This window comes from Acanthochromis polyacanthus, chromosome 10 (assembly GCF_021347895.1).
Source record: "Acanthochromis polyacanthus isolate Apoly-LR-REF ecotype Palm Island chromosome 10, KAUST_Apoly_ChrSc, whole genome shotgun sequence".
In the NCBI taxonomy this organism is placed as follows: domain Eukaryota; kingdom Metazoa; phylum Chordata; class Actinopteri; family Pomacentridae; genus Acanthochromis; species Acanthochromis polyacanthus.
In genome coordinates, this window is record NC_067122.1 from 41,594,370 (window position 1) to 41,609,901 (window position 15,532).

General features: G+C 40.2%; 1 long non-coding RNA gene across 1 annotated transcript; it reads left to right on the forward strand.

Annotated features, from left to right (window-relative positions):
- Positions 1–411: 411 nt before the first annotated feature.
- LOC127535717 (uncharacterized) lies at positions 412–3,114 on the forward strand. The gene is made up of 3 exons (XR_007944576.1): positions 412–640; positions 832–861; positions 3,008–3,114. It is a non-coding gene; the product is annotated as an uncharacterized LOC127535717 (long non-coding RNA).
- The last annotated feature ends 12,418 nt before the right edge of the window (positions 3,115–15,532 follow it).

The following is a 15,532-nucleotide window of genomic DNA, read 5'->3' on the forward strand; positions in this document are numbered from 1 at the left end:
CCATCACTGTAAATGAAAACTTTATTAAAATGATCAGACCAAAGAGAGTTTTGGAGAAAAACAATCAGATGTTCAGTTTGGATGTCATTGATCAGAACAAGATGGAGGCTGTGATTAAAACAGTGAGCTGGTTTATCTGGATTTAGAGAAAAACCAACTGAGTGTAAGAGTGAGTTAAATGCAGAGTTGAGGCTTCATTCTCAGAGTCCACGTGGATGTTAAAGTCACGGCTTTATCTGAACTGAATCCACTGAGAACTCAGATAAAAGTCAGAATAAGGGGCAGGGGGTGAATACAACAAGCAACACAACTGGTTTTTGTGTTTTCCAGTTGGGTGTGAGAGACTAAAAGTGAGACTTTGAAAGGAGTTCTAAGCTCAGGTTTCAGGTTAATGATTAAGCTGATTGAGTCTGACTGTACTTGTAGGGAAATAAAATGTTTATGACTGGAGGGTGGATTGATTTGGACTCTCATAATCTGCTGTTTCTGTGTGTGATATGAGAAGGATAAAGAGCTGACCTCTGATCTGTGCAGGTTCACACTGGTTTGTGCTTCGAGCTGTTTGGTTCCTCAGAGCTGAAGAAGGACGACGGTGGAGCTCAGGAGAGGAGCAGAAAGCTGTTGGACTGCAACAAGTAGAGTAAGTGGACCTTTGATTTGTGTTTGTCATCAACAAGCTGCTGTTTGTCTGCTGCTGTGGACGTCCACAATCAGCTGGTCGGTGGCTGGTCTGGGATCAGTTTTCAGAGAAACAGAATGAAATGTGCAGAGACAGTCAGCTGTGTGTTTGACTGAGACTGACGGCTGAACTTTGTGTGTTTGTGTCCTCAGGTGGCTGCAGGTTTTCACCAACATGGAAAGGTAAGACAGTCAGCTGAGCCTCACAGTTGTGTGTGAATTCTGGATGGAGTCCAGTAAAGCGAGTGAATGATGAAGCTGCATCCTGACAGCAGATCCAGCAGACTGCGAGTTTGGACTTTGATTTATGACTTAGTGTTAACATAAGATAAGATAGTCCTTTATTAGTCCCCAGGTCAGGGGGAATTTCCAGTGTTACAGCAGCAAAAATCTTTCAGAGCAGCACTAACCATATGTACAGTCAACATAATAATCATAATAACAATATATACAAGAATGAAGAATGAAAAAATGAATAAATACAGTATTACTACACTATAAGTGACATCTGCATTAAGTGGCTTGTGGAATAAATGTAACTGTAAAAGTGCAGAAAATGCCTGCAGTGCAAGGAATTGTTGTGCAGATTTTACTGTCAGAGCGGATTCTTTGGTACTGTTAATGAGGAAAAAACACTCGGAGACAAGGATGACCCAGAGTCAAAATATTCATTTAAGAATATTTAGTAAAAACGCATTGGATAGTACAGAAAATACATGCATGCAGACTCCATGTTGATCTAGCTGGCATCAGACTGACTTAAACTAAGACAATATTCCTCTGCATGCAGCTGTTCACAACAAAAGAGCGAATTCTAAACTATTACATGAGTTTTTAACTAAGAAGCTGTTGTCTTCTGATTGGTTCACACTGCCGGATGTCTTCAGTCTTCGTCCAACCACAGCCGTCTTCACCCTGTAATCAGAGTACTTTGCATGTGTGTGTATGTGCCTTCCTGAGGTGTGACTTCCTGTGAGCTTTACACAGACTACAACTCAGCTTTCTGCAGACAACAGGTCTGAGCTTCTTGCTCAATTTATGCTGAGCTTTGAGTTTTATTAATTCAGCTTATTAAATTTATATTTCATAATAGTACAACAATATCAATAAATTAATTATTTGTATAAGGCAGATTAATCTGATTTTATCCCTATTTTAATCTAGGATCCTCATAGGTTAATATAAGATTTCTATGCCTGTCCCCAATTTACTGTTAATTTAAGACATTGTTGATTACATTTTCTTTTAAGTGTTTTTCTTATGAACATTATATTTTAATCTTAATTCCCCAATATTGTTTTATGGTTTAATACTTTAACTTTTATTCTTGTTTAAACATCTAGCTGTTGTTTGAACCTTTTGCCCTGTCTCTGTCCTCTGTGAGTACGTGACAAGTTGCACATCTCTGTAACCGCAGACCCCCCTCTTTCTTCCAGGTATTACATAGTTTTAACGGATGTTCTTTATTTTTAATTTAAAACTGTCACCTGTCCACACTAAACTGCCATCCTAGATGCTATTCTTATTTCAGTTTGTTAGTTTTGAAGCGAGGGGGAGAGTTTTCCCCTCAGCTCTTTGAAAGGTCAGTTGTAACCACAAGCCTTTAGTCAAGTGGAGCATCAAGCATTTACCTTAAACACACTTTCCTTTAAGTTAGATGTTGAAACCTGCACAACCTGCTTAGATCAACACTTTTCCAGGTTATGAGCTAGAACTCAAACATGCATTCATAAGCACTTTATTACATTTGATTATAGGGTTAATACAAGTTGCAAGCACACATAATATGATCAACGAAGGTTAATGATGAATGTAAGTAATAAGTAAAAGAGTAATTAAATGATGATTGTAAGTAATGACTAAAAGTAATAACATGATGATCATAAGTAATAAGCAAAAGTGATTAATATGATGATTGTAAGTAAAAGTGATAAAATGATGATCATAAGCAATAAGTAAAAAGTAATTAAAATGATGATTATAAGTGATTAGTAAAAAAGTAATAAAATGATGATTGTAATTGATAAGCAAAAGAGTAATTAAAATGATTATAAGTAATAAGCAGAAAGCAATAAAAACATGATAGTTTAATATATATGTAAAATGAATATTCCCCACATTACCATGGTTTAAGATGATATATGAGTCCAGTTCATGTCAACATCAGCCAGTGATGCTGATGTTGTACAGTCTTACAACAGATGGGATGAATGACCTGCGATCGTGCTCCTTCTTGCAAGGGGGGGGGGGTCTCAGTCTGCTGCTGAGGTTGTTGTGAAGCTGCTTGTTTGTGCTGCAATTACTAAACTGCTGGTTTTCTGTCTACCAGGATCCATCAGAACCCAGAACCAGAACCAGAACTCAGTCTTGTCTCCATGGAGGATGCTCCCTCAAAGGGCGCCGCCATGTTCTTTGAAAGACAACAACGTTCTGCTAAAAGAAGTAAGATGCTGACGCTGTAGTTCATCCTCACAAAGACACAATATGAACAAGATGAGACACAACAGACATGACATCTTGTTTATCGTCTGTTTGCAGTGGCTTTGTGTTGTGTGTAGTTGTTTTGTGTGTCTTTGCAGTGGTTTTAATGTTGGTTGATCAGTGTATTTGTGATTTATGTTCACTGTGAAGAGCATCAACCTTTGAACTTTTCCAGATTCATTCTTCTCCTTGTTGATGGACGATAAACAGTGAATTTGTCTCCCTGCTGGTTTTCCTCTCTGTCTACCAGGATCCATCAGAACCCAGGACCAGGACCAGGACCAGGACCAGGGTCCAGCTATGTGTCTATGAAGCGTTATGGATCAGTGGATCAATTGAGTGATCTTAAAAGACGACAACCGTCTGTCGAAAAGAGGTAAGATGCTGATCTGTAGTTCATCCTCACAAAGACAGACTTACTTACTTACTGCCCATCATGCCTGTGTGGCACATAGGGCAACAACGAAATCCTTCCAACCCTGCCTATCTTTAGTCAGTTTTTCAATGGTGCTCCAGCTGTAATTGAGCTTCCTCATTTCCTTCTCTACAGTCCTGCGCCAGGTTGTTTTCGGGTGCCCTCTGCTTCATTTCCCTTCTGGTGTCCAGTGCACTGCAATTCTGGCTATGTTGTTACTAGCCTTCCGCATCACATGTCCGATCCACCTCCATCTTCTCCTGGTGACAAGTGTATGAATGTCCTCCTGCTTAACTGGTCGTTTGATATTTTCTGGGGCCAGAAGATTCTCAAAATCTTCCTGAGGCTAGCTGTGTGGAAGGATGCTTGTCTTGAGAGGTCCTGTTCTAACATTCGCCAGCATTCCGAGCCATAAAGGAGAGTGGACAATACGCAGCTCTGATAGATTCTAAGCTTCGTCTTTATGCTGTAGCTTGCTGACCTCCATACTGATCTTAAGCTCATAAATGCATTTCTTGCTTTGTTTAATCTGCTTTGTATATCTATACTAGTACCTCCATCTTGGCAAAGCACACTTCCAAGGTATGTGAACTTGTTGGTGTATGGAATGTCCTGTCCTCTGACCCTGATCTTTGTTGGGGAAGGGACATTAACACACATGGCCTCTGTCTTCTTCAAGCTAATTCTCAAGCCGACCTGGTTGCTGAACATGCTGAGCCGGTCTGTCTTCTCCTGGATGTGCTGTCGGTTGTAGGACAATAGGGCTAAATCGTCTGCGAAATCGAGGACTTCGAGCGTAGTAAAAGGCGTCCACCTTATGCCTCTTCGCTGATCTTCCATTGTTCGACAAAGGACCCAGTCAATAGCAATATTGAATAGCATGGATGACATGACACATCCCTGCCGTACACCGGTTTTAACTTCTAAACTTAGATCCCCCTGGCCGACGCAACATGTGAAATTTGAGTAGAAGCATTTGATGATATTAACAATGCGCTGTGGAATGCCATATGCTCTCAGAATCTGCCAGAGACTGTCCCAGTGAATGCTGTCAAATGCTTTCTCATAGTCGATGAAATTTACATATAACTCCCTGTTCCACTCAGTACATTGTTCAAGTATGTTCCGCAGTGTGAAAATATGATCCGTACATCCACGCCCCTTGCGAAATCCAGGTTGCTCGTTCCGCAGGATGTCTTCAACAGCTTGGGTGATGAGCTGTATAATGACCTTGCAGAAGATTTTTCTCGGCACAGATAAAAGGGTAATTCCTCGCCAGTTGTTACAATCACTTAGAGACCCTTTCTTTGGTATTTTGATTATCACTCCTCTGCTCCAATCTGCACTCTAAACAAGGGGGTCAGAATGGTTGCAGCAAGCTCAGGGTCTGCTTTAACCCCTTAACCCGCACGGGCCCGTATTCGGGCCCAAAATGGCCGGCTGAAGTTTAACGGCAAAAGCATTTTTAGCTTCAAACGCGATGAAAGAAACACTATACATCCATGGAAAGCTTAGAGTCTAATGAATCCGCCGGTATAAACCAATTTCAGATGTGATTACCACAGCGGGTAATATAAACACATTTCTAAAACAAACAACAAAAATTTAAAGGGACACATAAAGGGCACAACTCACCTTTCGATGGTCTTTTACCGGTCAACGATGAAAATAGTCCACAAAAAACGGCCATAATCCAAGAGTAGTCATCCAGACAATACTAGCAAGTATAATATTTTGTCCAAAACATGTCTAGAAATAAGTAAATGGGGGCGGCATGGCTCAGTGGGTAGAGTGGCCGTCTTGTAACTGGAAGGTTGCCGGTTTGATCCTCGGCCCGTCAAGCTCATGTCGAGGTGTCCCTGAGCAAGACACCGAACCCCTCATTGCTCCTGATGGGTTGTGGTTAGTACCTTGCATGGCAGCTCCCGCCATCAGTGTGTGAATGTGTGTGTGAATGGGTAAATGTGACATATCATCATGTAAAGCGCTTTGGATAAAAGCGCTATATAAATACAACCATTTACCATTTAAGTAAATAATCCACAAATAGCTCGGCTCCGTGCGCGTCCACGCGGCACATGGTGGCGCTGCGCGTTCCATAATTCACTGCATTTTTGTCCATAATTTTATGAAGCTTTCTGTAATCCACACGATCTCGGTCAGAAAATGGCGACTGAAGCCTCTGCTTTCGATTCCAACCGCATTTCAACCAATCAAGTGACTTATCGCTGCCTCCGAAGCCTAAACAGCCAACCGTTGCTGAGACCGATGGATCTGGTGACCCTCATCTCATCAGTAAATTCTGAGCAAATCACGTCGGAGGAAACGTTTGACTGGCAGTGCATGTAGCCAATGAGCTTGCTGAATAGCCGAGAGGCGGGTTTTAGCGGCCCTGTGTGACTTTTCACACCTCCTGCTCTCCTGCAGGGAGAAATCCACCTATATACTCAATTTACTGTGTTCTGTCCATTTTGGGCAGTGGACATTTACAGTTTTTGTGTAAATGTCCAAAAGTTCTCTTGTTATGCTAACTTACATACAGTTTGAATTTTACTGCTAGCTATATATGGAGTATGTTTAATGTCAGAGCCGTACATCATAAGAGTAAACTATGAGTCAGTTTTCAATGTTAGCTTATACTTTGTGTCACATATCCTGTCATACATGTATCCAAATGTGTGTTGTGTTTTCTTTGCTTTCCCACCCCTCCCTCTTCTCCCATCCCTCCCCCTTGCCCTCCTCTGTCCCTCTCAACCCCCCGGCCAGCAGGCAGATGGGTCCCCCCTATTTAGAGCCGGGTTCTGCTCGAGGTTTCTTCCCTGTTAAAAGGGTGTTTTTCCTTGCCACTGTCACCTTAAGGCTTGCTCTGGGGGTCAGGCATATGGGTTCTGTAAAGCGTCTTGAGACGATTTGACTGTAATTGACGCTATATAAATAAAATTGAATTGAAATAAATTGAATTGAATCCTGCTGCGGCCAGGAGCTGCAGCTTTTCTCTGTCTCCGTCTGTGCCTCTGATTCAGATCAAGATCCACACTGAAGCTTATCTGAAGTGATTTTTTGAGTTCTTTATGAGTTTTTGGAGTGAAAATAATGTGAAAACGGGCTGATAAACGAACATATACCATTTTTGCACAGGGTGTACATAGGGTGTCCAAAATTGACATAATTGGGCATATTAGTACAAAAACATGTGTGAAACACTCATTTCTTGTAGTATTGCTCTGAAATTTTGTCCTGAACTATGTAAGACCCCAGGCTGTTGCCTTGTTGTGTTTCAAGCTGTCACAGTGCTGCCACACTAATTTTCAGGTGTTTTATTAGGGAAAAAATTTAGGCGAGAATAAAATTCATCCTAATTCAGTGTGTTCCAACATAAATAACTCTGTGCCAGTAGCACCTAGAGTAATTCTGACTGCACTGGGTGAAAATTCAGGTTGTTAACTTTCAAAGGAGACCCCAACCATGCCTGTACTCCAAACAGTTCAAGAACAGCATTCAATTTACTTTCTGTACATCTTCAGTAGAAATTTCAGGCGAAAATTGACCGCAGCTTAAAGCTCAGCACTTAGATTGTCATAGCCAGGAGCTTTTCCATTCTTCAAGGAATTAATGGCTTGGATGATTTCTCTCCTAGTTGGAACATCTGTGCAGATGTCAAGGTCAGTTGCGGTTTCCTGGATGTTTGGCACTACTGTTGGTGGTGGTCTGTTTAAAGGCTCTTTAAAGTGTTCCGTCCAGCGCCGTTGCTGCTCACCCTCTGATGTTAATAAGATACCGTTCTTGTCCTTTACGAGGACGTTGGTTGTGTGGCATTTAATCTGTTATGATCTTGGTGATCTTATATGCTGTTCCTTGTTCATTGCGTGCAGCTGCCTCCTCCGCCTGGGATGCAAGGTTCTCCATGTACTTCCGTTTATCTGCTCTTGTTTGACATTTCACCTCCTTGTTCACTGCCCGATACATCTCTTGATGCCTTTCTTTAAGCCGTTGGGATTTCAAGTCCATAACTTTCTTTTTTAGTCTCCGTCTACTTTCAATTACTTTCCAGGTATCAGGTGACATCCATTCCTTTGGCCTCCGCTGCCTGCAGTCTAGACATGCCTTGCTGCTATCATTGTAAGCAGTAACAGTTTTCTCCCAGTCCCTATTCACCCCTTCATCGCGAATATCCTCCCTTCCGTCTAGTTCCACAAGAGCCTCGAATCTGTTGCGCACCTCCAGAATAAAAGATTTTCGCACGTTTGGGTGTTTCAGTTGGCTCACATCGAAACGACTGCACCCCTTGGTTAGACGCCCTGTACTCTTTAATTTCAGTTTAAGACAGGCTGTTACAAGATGATGGTCACTTTCTTTCTTTTTTTTTTTTTTTTTTTTTTGTCTGCAAGTCCGCTCAAAAATGACACCAACCACTCATGGTGCCATTGCTTAAGCTTCATGTGCAATTTTTTTTCTTCTTTGTGACTGTGACCATCACCGGCCCTCATGGCAAATTAACCTATCATGTTTATTTCAAGCTGTTTTCTACATTATGCCATTGAGGGCTGTGCACACCTAAGTGAAACATAAAACAAACACAGGACAGACAGAAAGGTGAGGCATAGACAGTGTTCTAAGAGAAAAGGTGCATTTTATTTGTTTGTACTCTTTAATTCACACCTTAAAACCATTTACAAATCTAAGACCCTTCACAAACACCTAATACGACAAAGTCCCAACTGGATCAATCATGAAGATGTCAGGAGGCCACAAGAAGGATAGATAGAGCAGAGTGAGATCCACAGACACTAACCCAGCAACCTCCACTGACTCAGCAACCGGAGGAACAAACTCTATTGAGTTTTGGTAGGTGCCGGTGTGGTGGGTCTGGCATGCATGAAAACCTCCACCAAAAGGAGGGAGCTGTCCCCTCCAGCCCAAGGAGGTCCACCCAGCCCCCCGCAGGAGCCACCAAGCGGAGACCCAGCCCAGGAGCCCGGAGCGAACCCCCCCCCCCCCCCGACACAGCCAGAGCCCAAGGCCCGCGCAGCAGGACAGGCCATAGCGGACCCCCACGGCGCCCCACCGGCCCACAGCCCCACTTCCCCACGACCACCCGCCCCCCCCCCCCCCATCCTCCCCCACAACCCGGCCCCCCCGCCCCCAGACCCAACCCCCGCCCCCCACCGTCCACCCCCCGCCACCCACCCACGCCACCCCCCTCCCCCACCATGCCGCCCACCCACAACCCACCCCAACACCCCCCCGCCCCCCCAGGCTCTCTGCTTGGAGACTGAGATAGAAATTGTCTTTCAGATCAACTTCACTATCATTGGTCGGAGTATAACACTGAATCAGGGTCAAGTTGATTTGCTTTCCTTTCAGCCTGGCCTTTATGAGGCGACTATTAATAGGTTTCCATTCCAACAGCGATCTATCTGCTCCTTTCTTCAGAATAATTGCCACACCTTCACGATGTAGCTCGTCGTCCGCCCAGATACAGTACCGTCTCGCCTGACACCGTCTTTAATCTCCCTGTCCCTATCCATCTGCTTTCACTTACGCCCAATACGTGCAAGTTATATCGCCTCATTTCTGCTGTAGCTTGTGCAAGCTTCCCAGTTTCGTACATAGTACGTACATTCCAGAAGCCAATCCTGGTCTTGGTTTTTGCACTCATCACTTCCAACTTCATGCCAGTAGTTTCCATCTGGCTTTCACCACTGGCAGTCATATGGTTCAAAGACCTTGGGAGGTCTGCGTGCAGGATGTTGGTTGTGTTCGTTGCTGTTTCCGTAACAAGTTCTTTTTACAGGATGAGGTTGTTAGCCTCAAGCCTAACTCCCATGCCTGGAGGGCCATGGGACTGACTTTAGTCTGGACCCTACTCCTTGACCTTTCCGGCTTGGGAGGCCCTACCAGGGGTGTAAAACACCCCCGCCGGCATAGCTCTTGGAGTCACTGGGACACACAAGCCACTCAGCCACGACAAGGCAACAGTCCCAGTGAGTGGTCACAAAGACACAACATGAACACAAAGACACACAACCAGGGGTGGACTGGCCATCTGGCATAAGCGGGTATTTTCCTGGTGGGCCGGTGTCTTGTGGCTGGTCAACAGGTTTTCCTGGTCCTGTTATCAGTAAATTGTAACAGGATTTTAAATTTCACTGGTCGCTCCTATTATTCCGGCCGCTTTTTCAGTGTTTACAGTGAGGTTTTTTTTTTGTTTTTTTTTACGGTGTTGGTTATCAGCTCAGGAAACACACAGACCAATTATGTACGAGTTCAGACATCCCATGTGACGCTACTCAGCCAATGAAGTCCCTGCATTGTAGCTGCTAAGCAAGCTCTGCGTTCAGAAAACAGTGAGAGGCAAGGGACGGACGAGAGGAGGACATCGAGAGAAAAGCATCTCTGCACATGCTGATTTTGTTCGGCTAAACATACAGCTGTGGAGACCGCTTTTCTCAACTATCTAACTAAAACTAACGACCTTGACACCATTCAGGCCACGATTCAAAACCACTGGCAGGATAAGCGACAGCTCAGTTCTCCATTAAGCAGCAGGGATATTAGGGAAGGGATATAAGACAGAAAAAAATGTAATTGTTCAATTGTTGAAATTGTTTCAGATTTAGGTGTTGTTAAATATGTATAGAAGTTGGTTCAGGTTGTTCAGTCATTATTTTTTCAAGTTCTGCACTTTATTTTCAGATGTACAGTTAAAATTTATTTATTACAAATGCTGTCAAAATGTTTTGAAACGTACTGAATTTATTTGATTTGATAGTCAATTATTCATTACATGTAGACACTAATAAAACTACCACGTTACATCAACATATATCACATAACTCAAGTTAGACATTATGATGTTCTGGACTTTTGCTTTAATACATTTCTCTTACTGGACCTCTTTGAATTTTAGTTGAGACCCTGCTCTACTGGATTGCATTTTTTTTCCAACTTGTCAACAATTTTGCATAGGTCTCTAAGGATGTTTTGGAATTTTTGTTCTGAAAATCCGACCTTTCTGTCACTTTTTGTCCTTGCATTCAAAAATTAGTGCTTGATTAAGTCAACTGATGTTGTGAGCCGGTCTGGCCTTGAAATGCCAGGGCTGATGTTTTTGCCCCAGTCCACCCCTACATACAACAAACATGACATCTTGTTTATCGTCTGTTTGCAGTGGCTTTGTGTTGTGTGTAGTTGTTTTGTGTGTCTTTGCAGTGGTTTTAATGTTGGTTGATCAGTGTGTTTGTGATTTATGTTCACTGTGAGGAGCATCAACCTTTGAACTTTTCCAGATTCATTCTTCTCCTTGTTGATGGATGATAAACAATGAATTTGTCTCCCTGCTGGTTTTCCTCTCTCTCTACCAGGATCTATCAGGACCCAGGACCAGGACCAGGACCAGGACCAGGACCAAGACCCAGTTGTGTGTCTATGAAGAGTGATGATCAGCGGGTCGATTGATTAACTTTAAAAGACAACAACCGTCTGTCGAAAAGAAGTAAGATGCTGATCTGTAGTTCATCCTCACAAAGACACAACATGAACACAAAGACACACAACATGAACGTGATGAGGACACAACAAACATGACATCTTATTTATTGTCTCTTTTCAGTGGTGTTGTGTGTAGTTGTTTTGTGTGTCTTTGCAGTGGTTTTAATGTTGGTTGATCAGTGTATTTGTGATTTATGTTCACTGTGAAGAGCATCAACCTTTGAGCTTTTCCAGATTCATTCTTCTCCTTGTTGATGGCCGATAAACAGTGAATTTGACTCCCTGCTGGTTTTCATCTCTCTCTACCAGGATCCATCGGGACCCAGGACCAGGACCAGAACCAGGACCAGGACCAGAACCCAGTTGTGTGTCTATGAAGAGTGATGGCTCAGCGGGTCGATTGATTACTTTAAAAGACGACAACCTTCTGTCGAAAAGAAGTAAGATGCTGATCTGTAGTTCATCCTCACAAAGACACAACATGAACACAAAGACACACAACCAGGGGTGGACTGGCCATCTGGCATACCGGGTATTGTCCTGGTGGGCCGGTGTCTTGTGGCTGGTCAACAGGTTTTCCCGGTCCTGTTATCAGTAAATTGTAACAGGATTTTAAATTTCACTGGTCGCTTCTATAATTCCGGCCGCTTTTTCAGTTTTTACGGTGGGTTTTTTTTTTTTGTTGTTTTTGTATTTTTAATCTGTGAAATAATAAATATATATTTGTTTTACTAATTTAAAAACAGCAAAGTGCATTTTACAGTTCAGCCTATTTGTTTGTTTTGTTTTTCTGTAATATTTAATAATTTTGGAATAAGTTTACTTTCTTTAAAACATTTTCACTTGTTTAATATAATTTTTGTTGAAACCACCGGCAAAATAATTAGATTTATTGATTTAAATAAAGCACTAATAGTGCCATTTTACACTTAAATTGTAAAATAAAATAAAAAGTACTGTTCTTAAAACAAAAGAACAAAACATTAAGCACAGTTTGGCATGTTTCATTGTTTTGTTTTTTTAATTGTCTGATAGTTTTTTTAACATTTTTGACAGTTAATTTTAAATACATTAAAAAAATATTTAAACGCATGTTGTAGTCCTTCAATACACACTAATTTTTACATGTGGAAACTTGACTTTTTGCATATTTAAACACAGCAAAAAGTGAATTTACAGTTAAACACTTTTACATATTATTACTCTCTCTCTCTATGGCATGTTTTTTTGTTTTTGATTGTTTTTAAGTTATTTTGGTAAAATTTATTTTTTCTGTATTTTAAGTTTTGAACAACATAATTACCATTTTTGTAGTCCTTAAAAAAACAATAATTTTTTTAATCTGTGAAATAGAAAGTATACTTTATTCTAAATACAGCAATGTTATGTTTTTAAGGTTAAATCCTTTATGCCATATCAAATGCAATAACGTTCATAGACAGAATAAATCTATTTATAGATCTATAAAAAAAATGTAGTTGTTTATTTTACATTTTTAAATTAAAATTGTAAATTATTATTATTTTTGTACTGTATTAAAATTAAACAGAATCTTATTGCTAGCGATTTTTTGCCATTATTTAAAGACAAATATATTTACGCATAGCGCATCATATATATAATAATATATTATATATATATATATTATTACATATATATATCAAAATATATAATAAGTTTTTTTGGATGACAACATATCTCTAGATTTGCCTGTTTGTTTGTTTGTTGTATTCTGTTTTAAATAATTTTTTCTGTAGTTTTTAATCATTTAACTACATTTAACTTTCTTAAAACAATTTTTCAATCCTCAATATAATTGTTTTGTTGTTTTGTTTGCTTTTTACAGTTAATATGAAATTATTATTAAAATAATAAAACCCCTGATTTTCTGTCATTTAATCATTTAAATCTTTTTTTAGCCTTATTTAAAATAAATATAAAAGTAAATCTATGTGACAAAAAAACATTTTGTTTCTTTGTTTTGCAGTTTAATCTAAAAAATTCTTTAATAATCAGTTTTTCCTGTAACATTTTTAAATCACAAATATACTGCAAATATGGGGACCTTATCAAAAGTCAAGAAGCTATTTTTAGAAATCTGACCGGGCAGATTGCCAACATGATCTGATGTAGATCTGACAAAAAAGATATTAATGTGCACAGAGAGGCTTAAAAAAATTACGTCAGAACAAATCTAAGCAATTAACCTGCAAACAGCATGAAGACGTTCTGTTTTCTGCTGGTTGTGAACTTTCATGTCTGATCTGAAGAGAATCACAGCTTCACAGAAACGTCCTCCTGATGCATCTTTTCTTCTTTAATTCTCAACATTAACAAATATTCTCCTAAAACTCGAAAACTGTGAGCCTGGTACCGTTTTAGTCATGTTTTCTGAAAAAGAAGAAGAACTCGCCAGGCTGCAGGTAACAGCTGGACCAACGACGATACTCAGAAACACTCACCGCAACGGGCCAAGAATATTACCTCTCAGGGTTCTTTATGTTGGAGTTTTTCAACATCATCCATGAAGATCTAGAGGCTGCAGGTTAGGAGCTTAAAGTGTGAATAAAGTGTAAAATGTTGGACCCGTTCTGCGTCAGACTAATTTAGAGCTCTAATGACCTCAGAGCTGCTGGTGTGCGATAAAAACACCGATCGATGATGATGGTGGTGAGATAAGGAGGCTCTGGCTGCGTCGACTCCTTCCTTCCTCTTCTGTGAGGGCACGACCAAGACGAGGTGTGAATTTGGTTATTTTTGTCTGCCCTCTGAGAACGACCACCGGCTTGTGCTGGCAGATTCTTCGTGAGAAGTGTCAGCTCTCGCTTTGTTTTGACCTTGGAAGACGCACAAAAGGCCATAAAAGTGACAGATTTTCTAAGAAAAGAAGTGTCAAAATTCAAATTTATTGATTTCAACACAACTTTTATGTCACAACAATTGTTTTTTAAATGACAACCTTTTGGATATTTTTAAGTAACCTTGGACATGTTCAAGTCATTTGACAGATTTTTGCCAAAATTACAGGTGGTTTTTACTCATTTTGACAGGTTTTTAAGTTTTTTGGGGACAATTTGGATTTAATTTTGAAGCAAACGTCACGCAGTTTTGCATTCTTGTCTTTCATTTCAGCTTTGAAATTAACTGACAAAAAACTTGAGAAATGCACAAAGACTTGGCCTGTGCTGCAAAAGCGTCTGCTGAGCTAACGCTAATATAGCGTTGGCTTGTGCTTTGCATCGCCTTCACCGTCGCATCACAAATTCAACCACCACATTGAAGCTTCAGAAACCGAGAGCAGATTGCCCATAAACCTCCTCCACTTAATTCAACTAAGAATATTAACTGCAAAGAACAGGCAGCTAAATTCTCACAGGAGTTGATTGTTTTTCCAACTGAAGCTCTTTCCGAGCAAAAATAGAATAATAAAACTCGTGAACCCAACAAAAGGATTTTTACACTTCAACCTCATGTTTAGACGCACAGACCTGAGTCAGGAACTAAAAATTTTCTGCCCTAAATTTATACTGACACCCTGAGAAAGTCAGAGAAAGTCAGCTTTTTACTTGTGTTGATTAAATTATTTGGTATTTGGTTTTTCTGACAATATATTTATAATTGACTAAAATTTGTCCACAAACCATTAAAATGTAACTTAAAAAGTGTTCATGATCGTCAGAATTGAGCTCCATCAACTGTTTAACCTTGTAAATATAAATAAGTTATAAATAAAATGGTTCCATCCACTATAACGTCCATATTTATCATCAGCCGTTGAGTTTCTTCTGATCTTAGACTCGAATCATTTGAAACCTCTGATCTTTGTCAGCTACAGTAAAATTATAATTTTGGTTCTTTCATAAGTTTTTATTAAAGATCTTGAGAATACAATCAAAAATACAAACCAGCAACTTATAATCAGTTTTTGTTGATGTAGAAATTGTGTTAATCTAATTTTTTCTTAGTTGAGCTTTACAGTCGCACTACAGCTGCTGATCCTCTGAACCGATTTAATAGAACCCATTAGATCCATTCATTACACTCAAACACTACCGTGGGAAAGCCAACATGTGTTTTGGTTCTTTCCTAGATTTATTAAGATCTTTTGGAATTTCACTAATGCTGCTGAGTCATAAATATAACCAACAGAAATGTTATTATTTGGTTAAATTTGTCCATTTCCTCCTCAAGTTCGATTCCTTCTGGTTTCAATCTTCTGTTTTATCTTTGACTCCTCTGGACACTATCACTACATCAGCATGGAGGTGGAAGTATCATTAACTAATCAATTTAAGCTGCACAAGCTGAGTCAGAAATCACCACTATCCTCTGTAGGTTCACTCAATTTTTGTGGTCTTTTCTGATTTGGTTTCTTCAGGTTCTTTACGGTTTATAAGGCTCTCGACACTGTGCGATTTTTAACAATCCTATAAGTTCACAGCTTGCTACATATTTGACATGAATGTA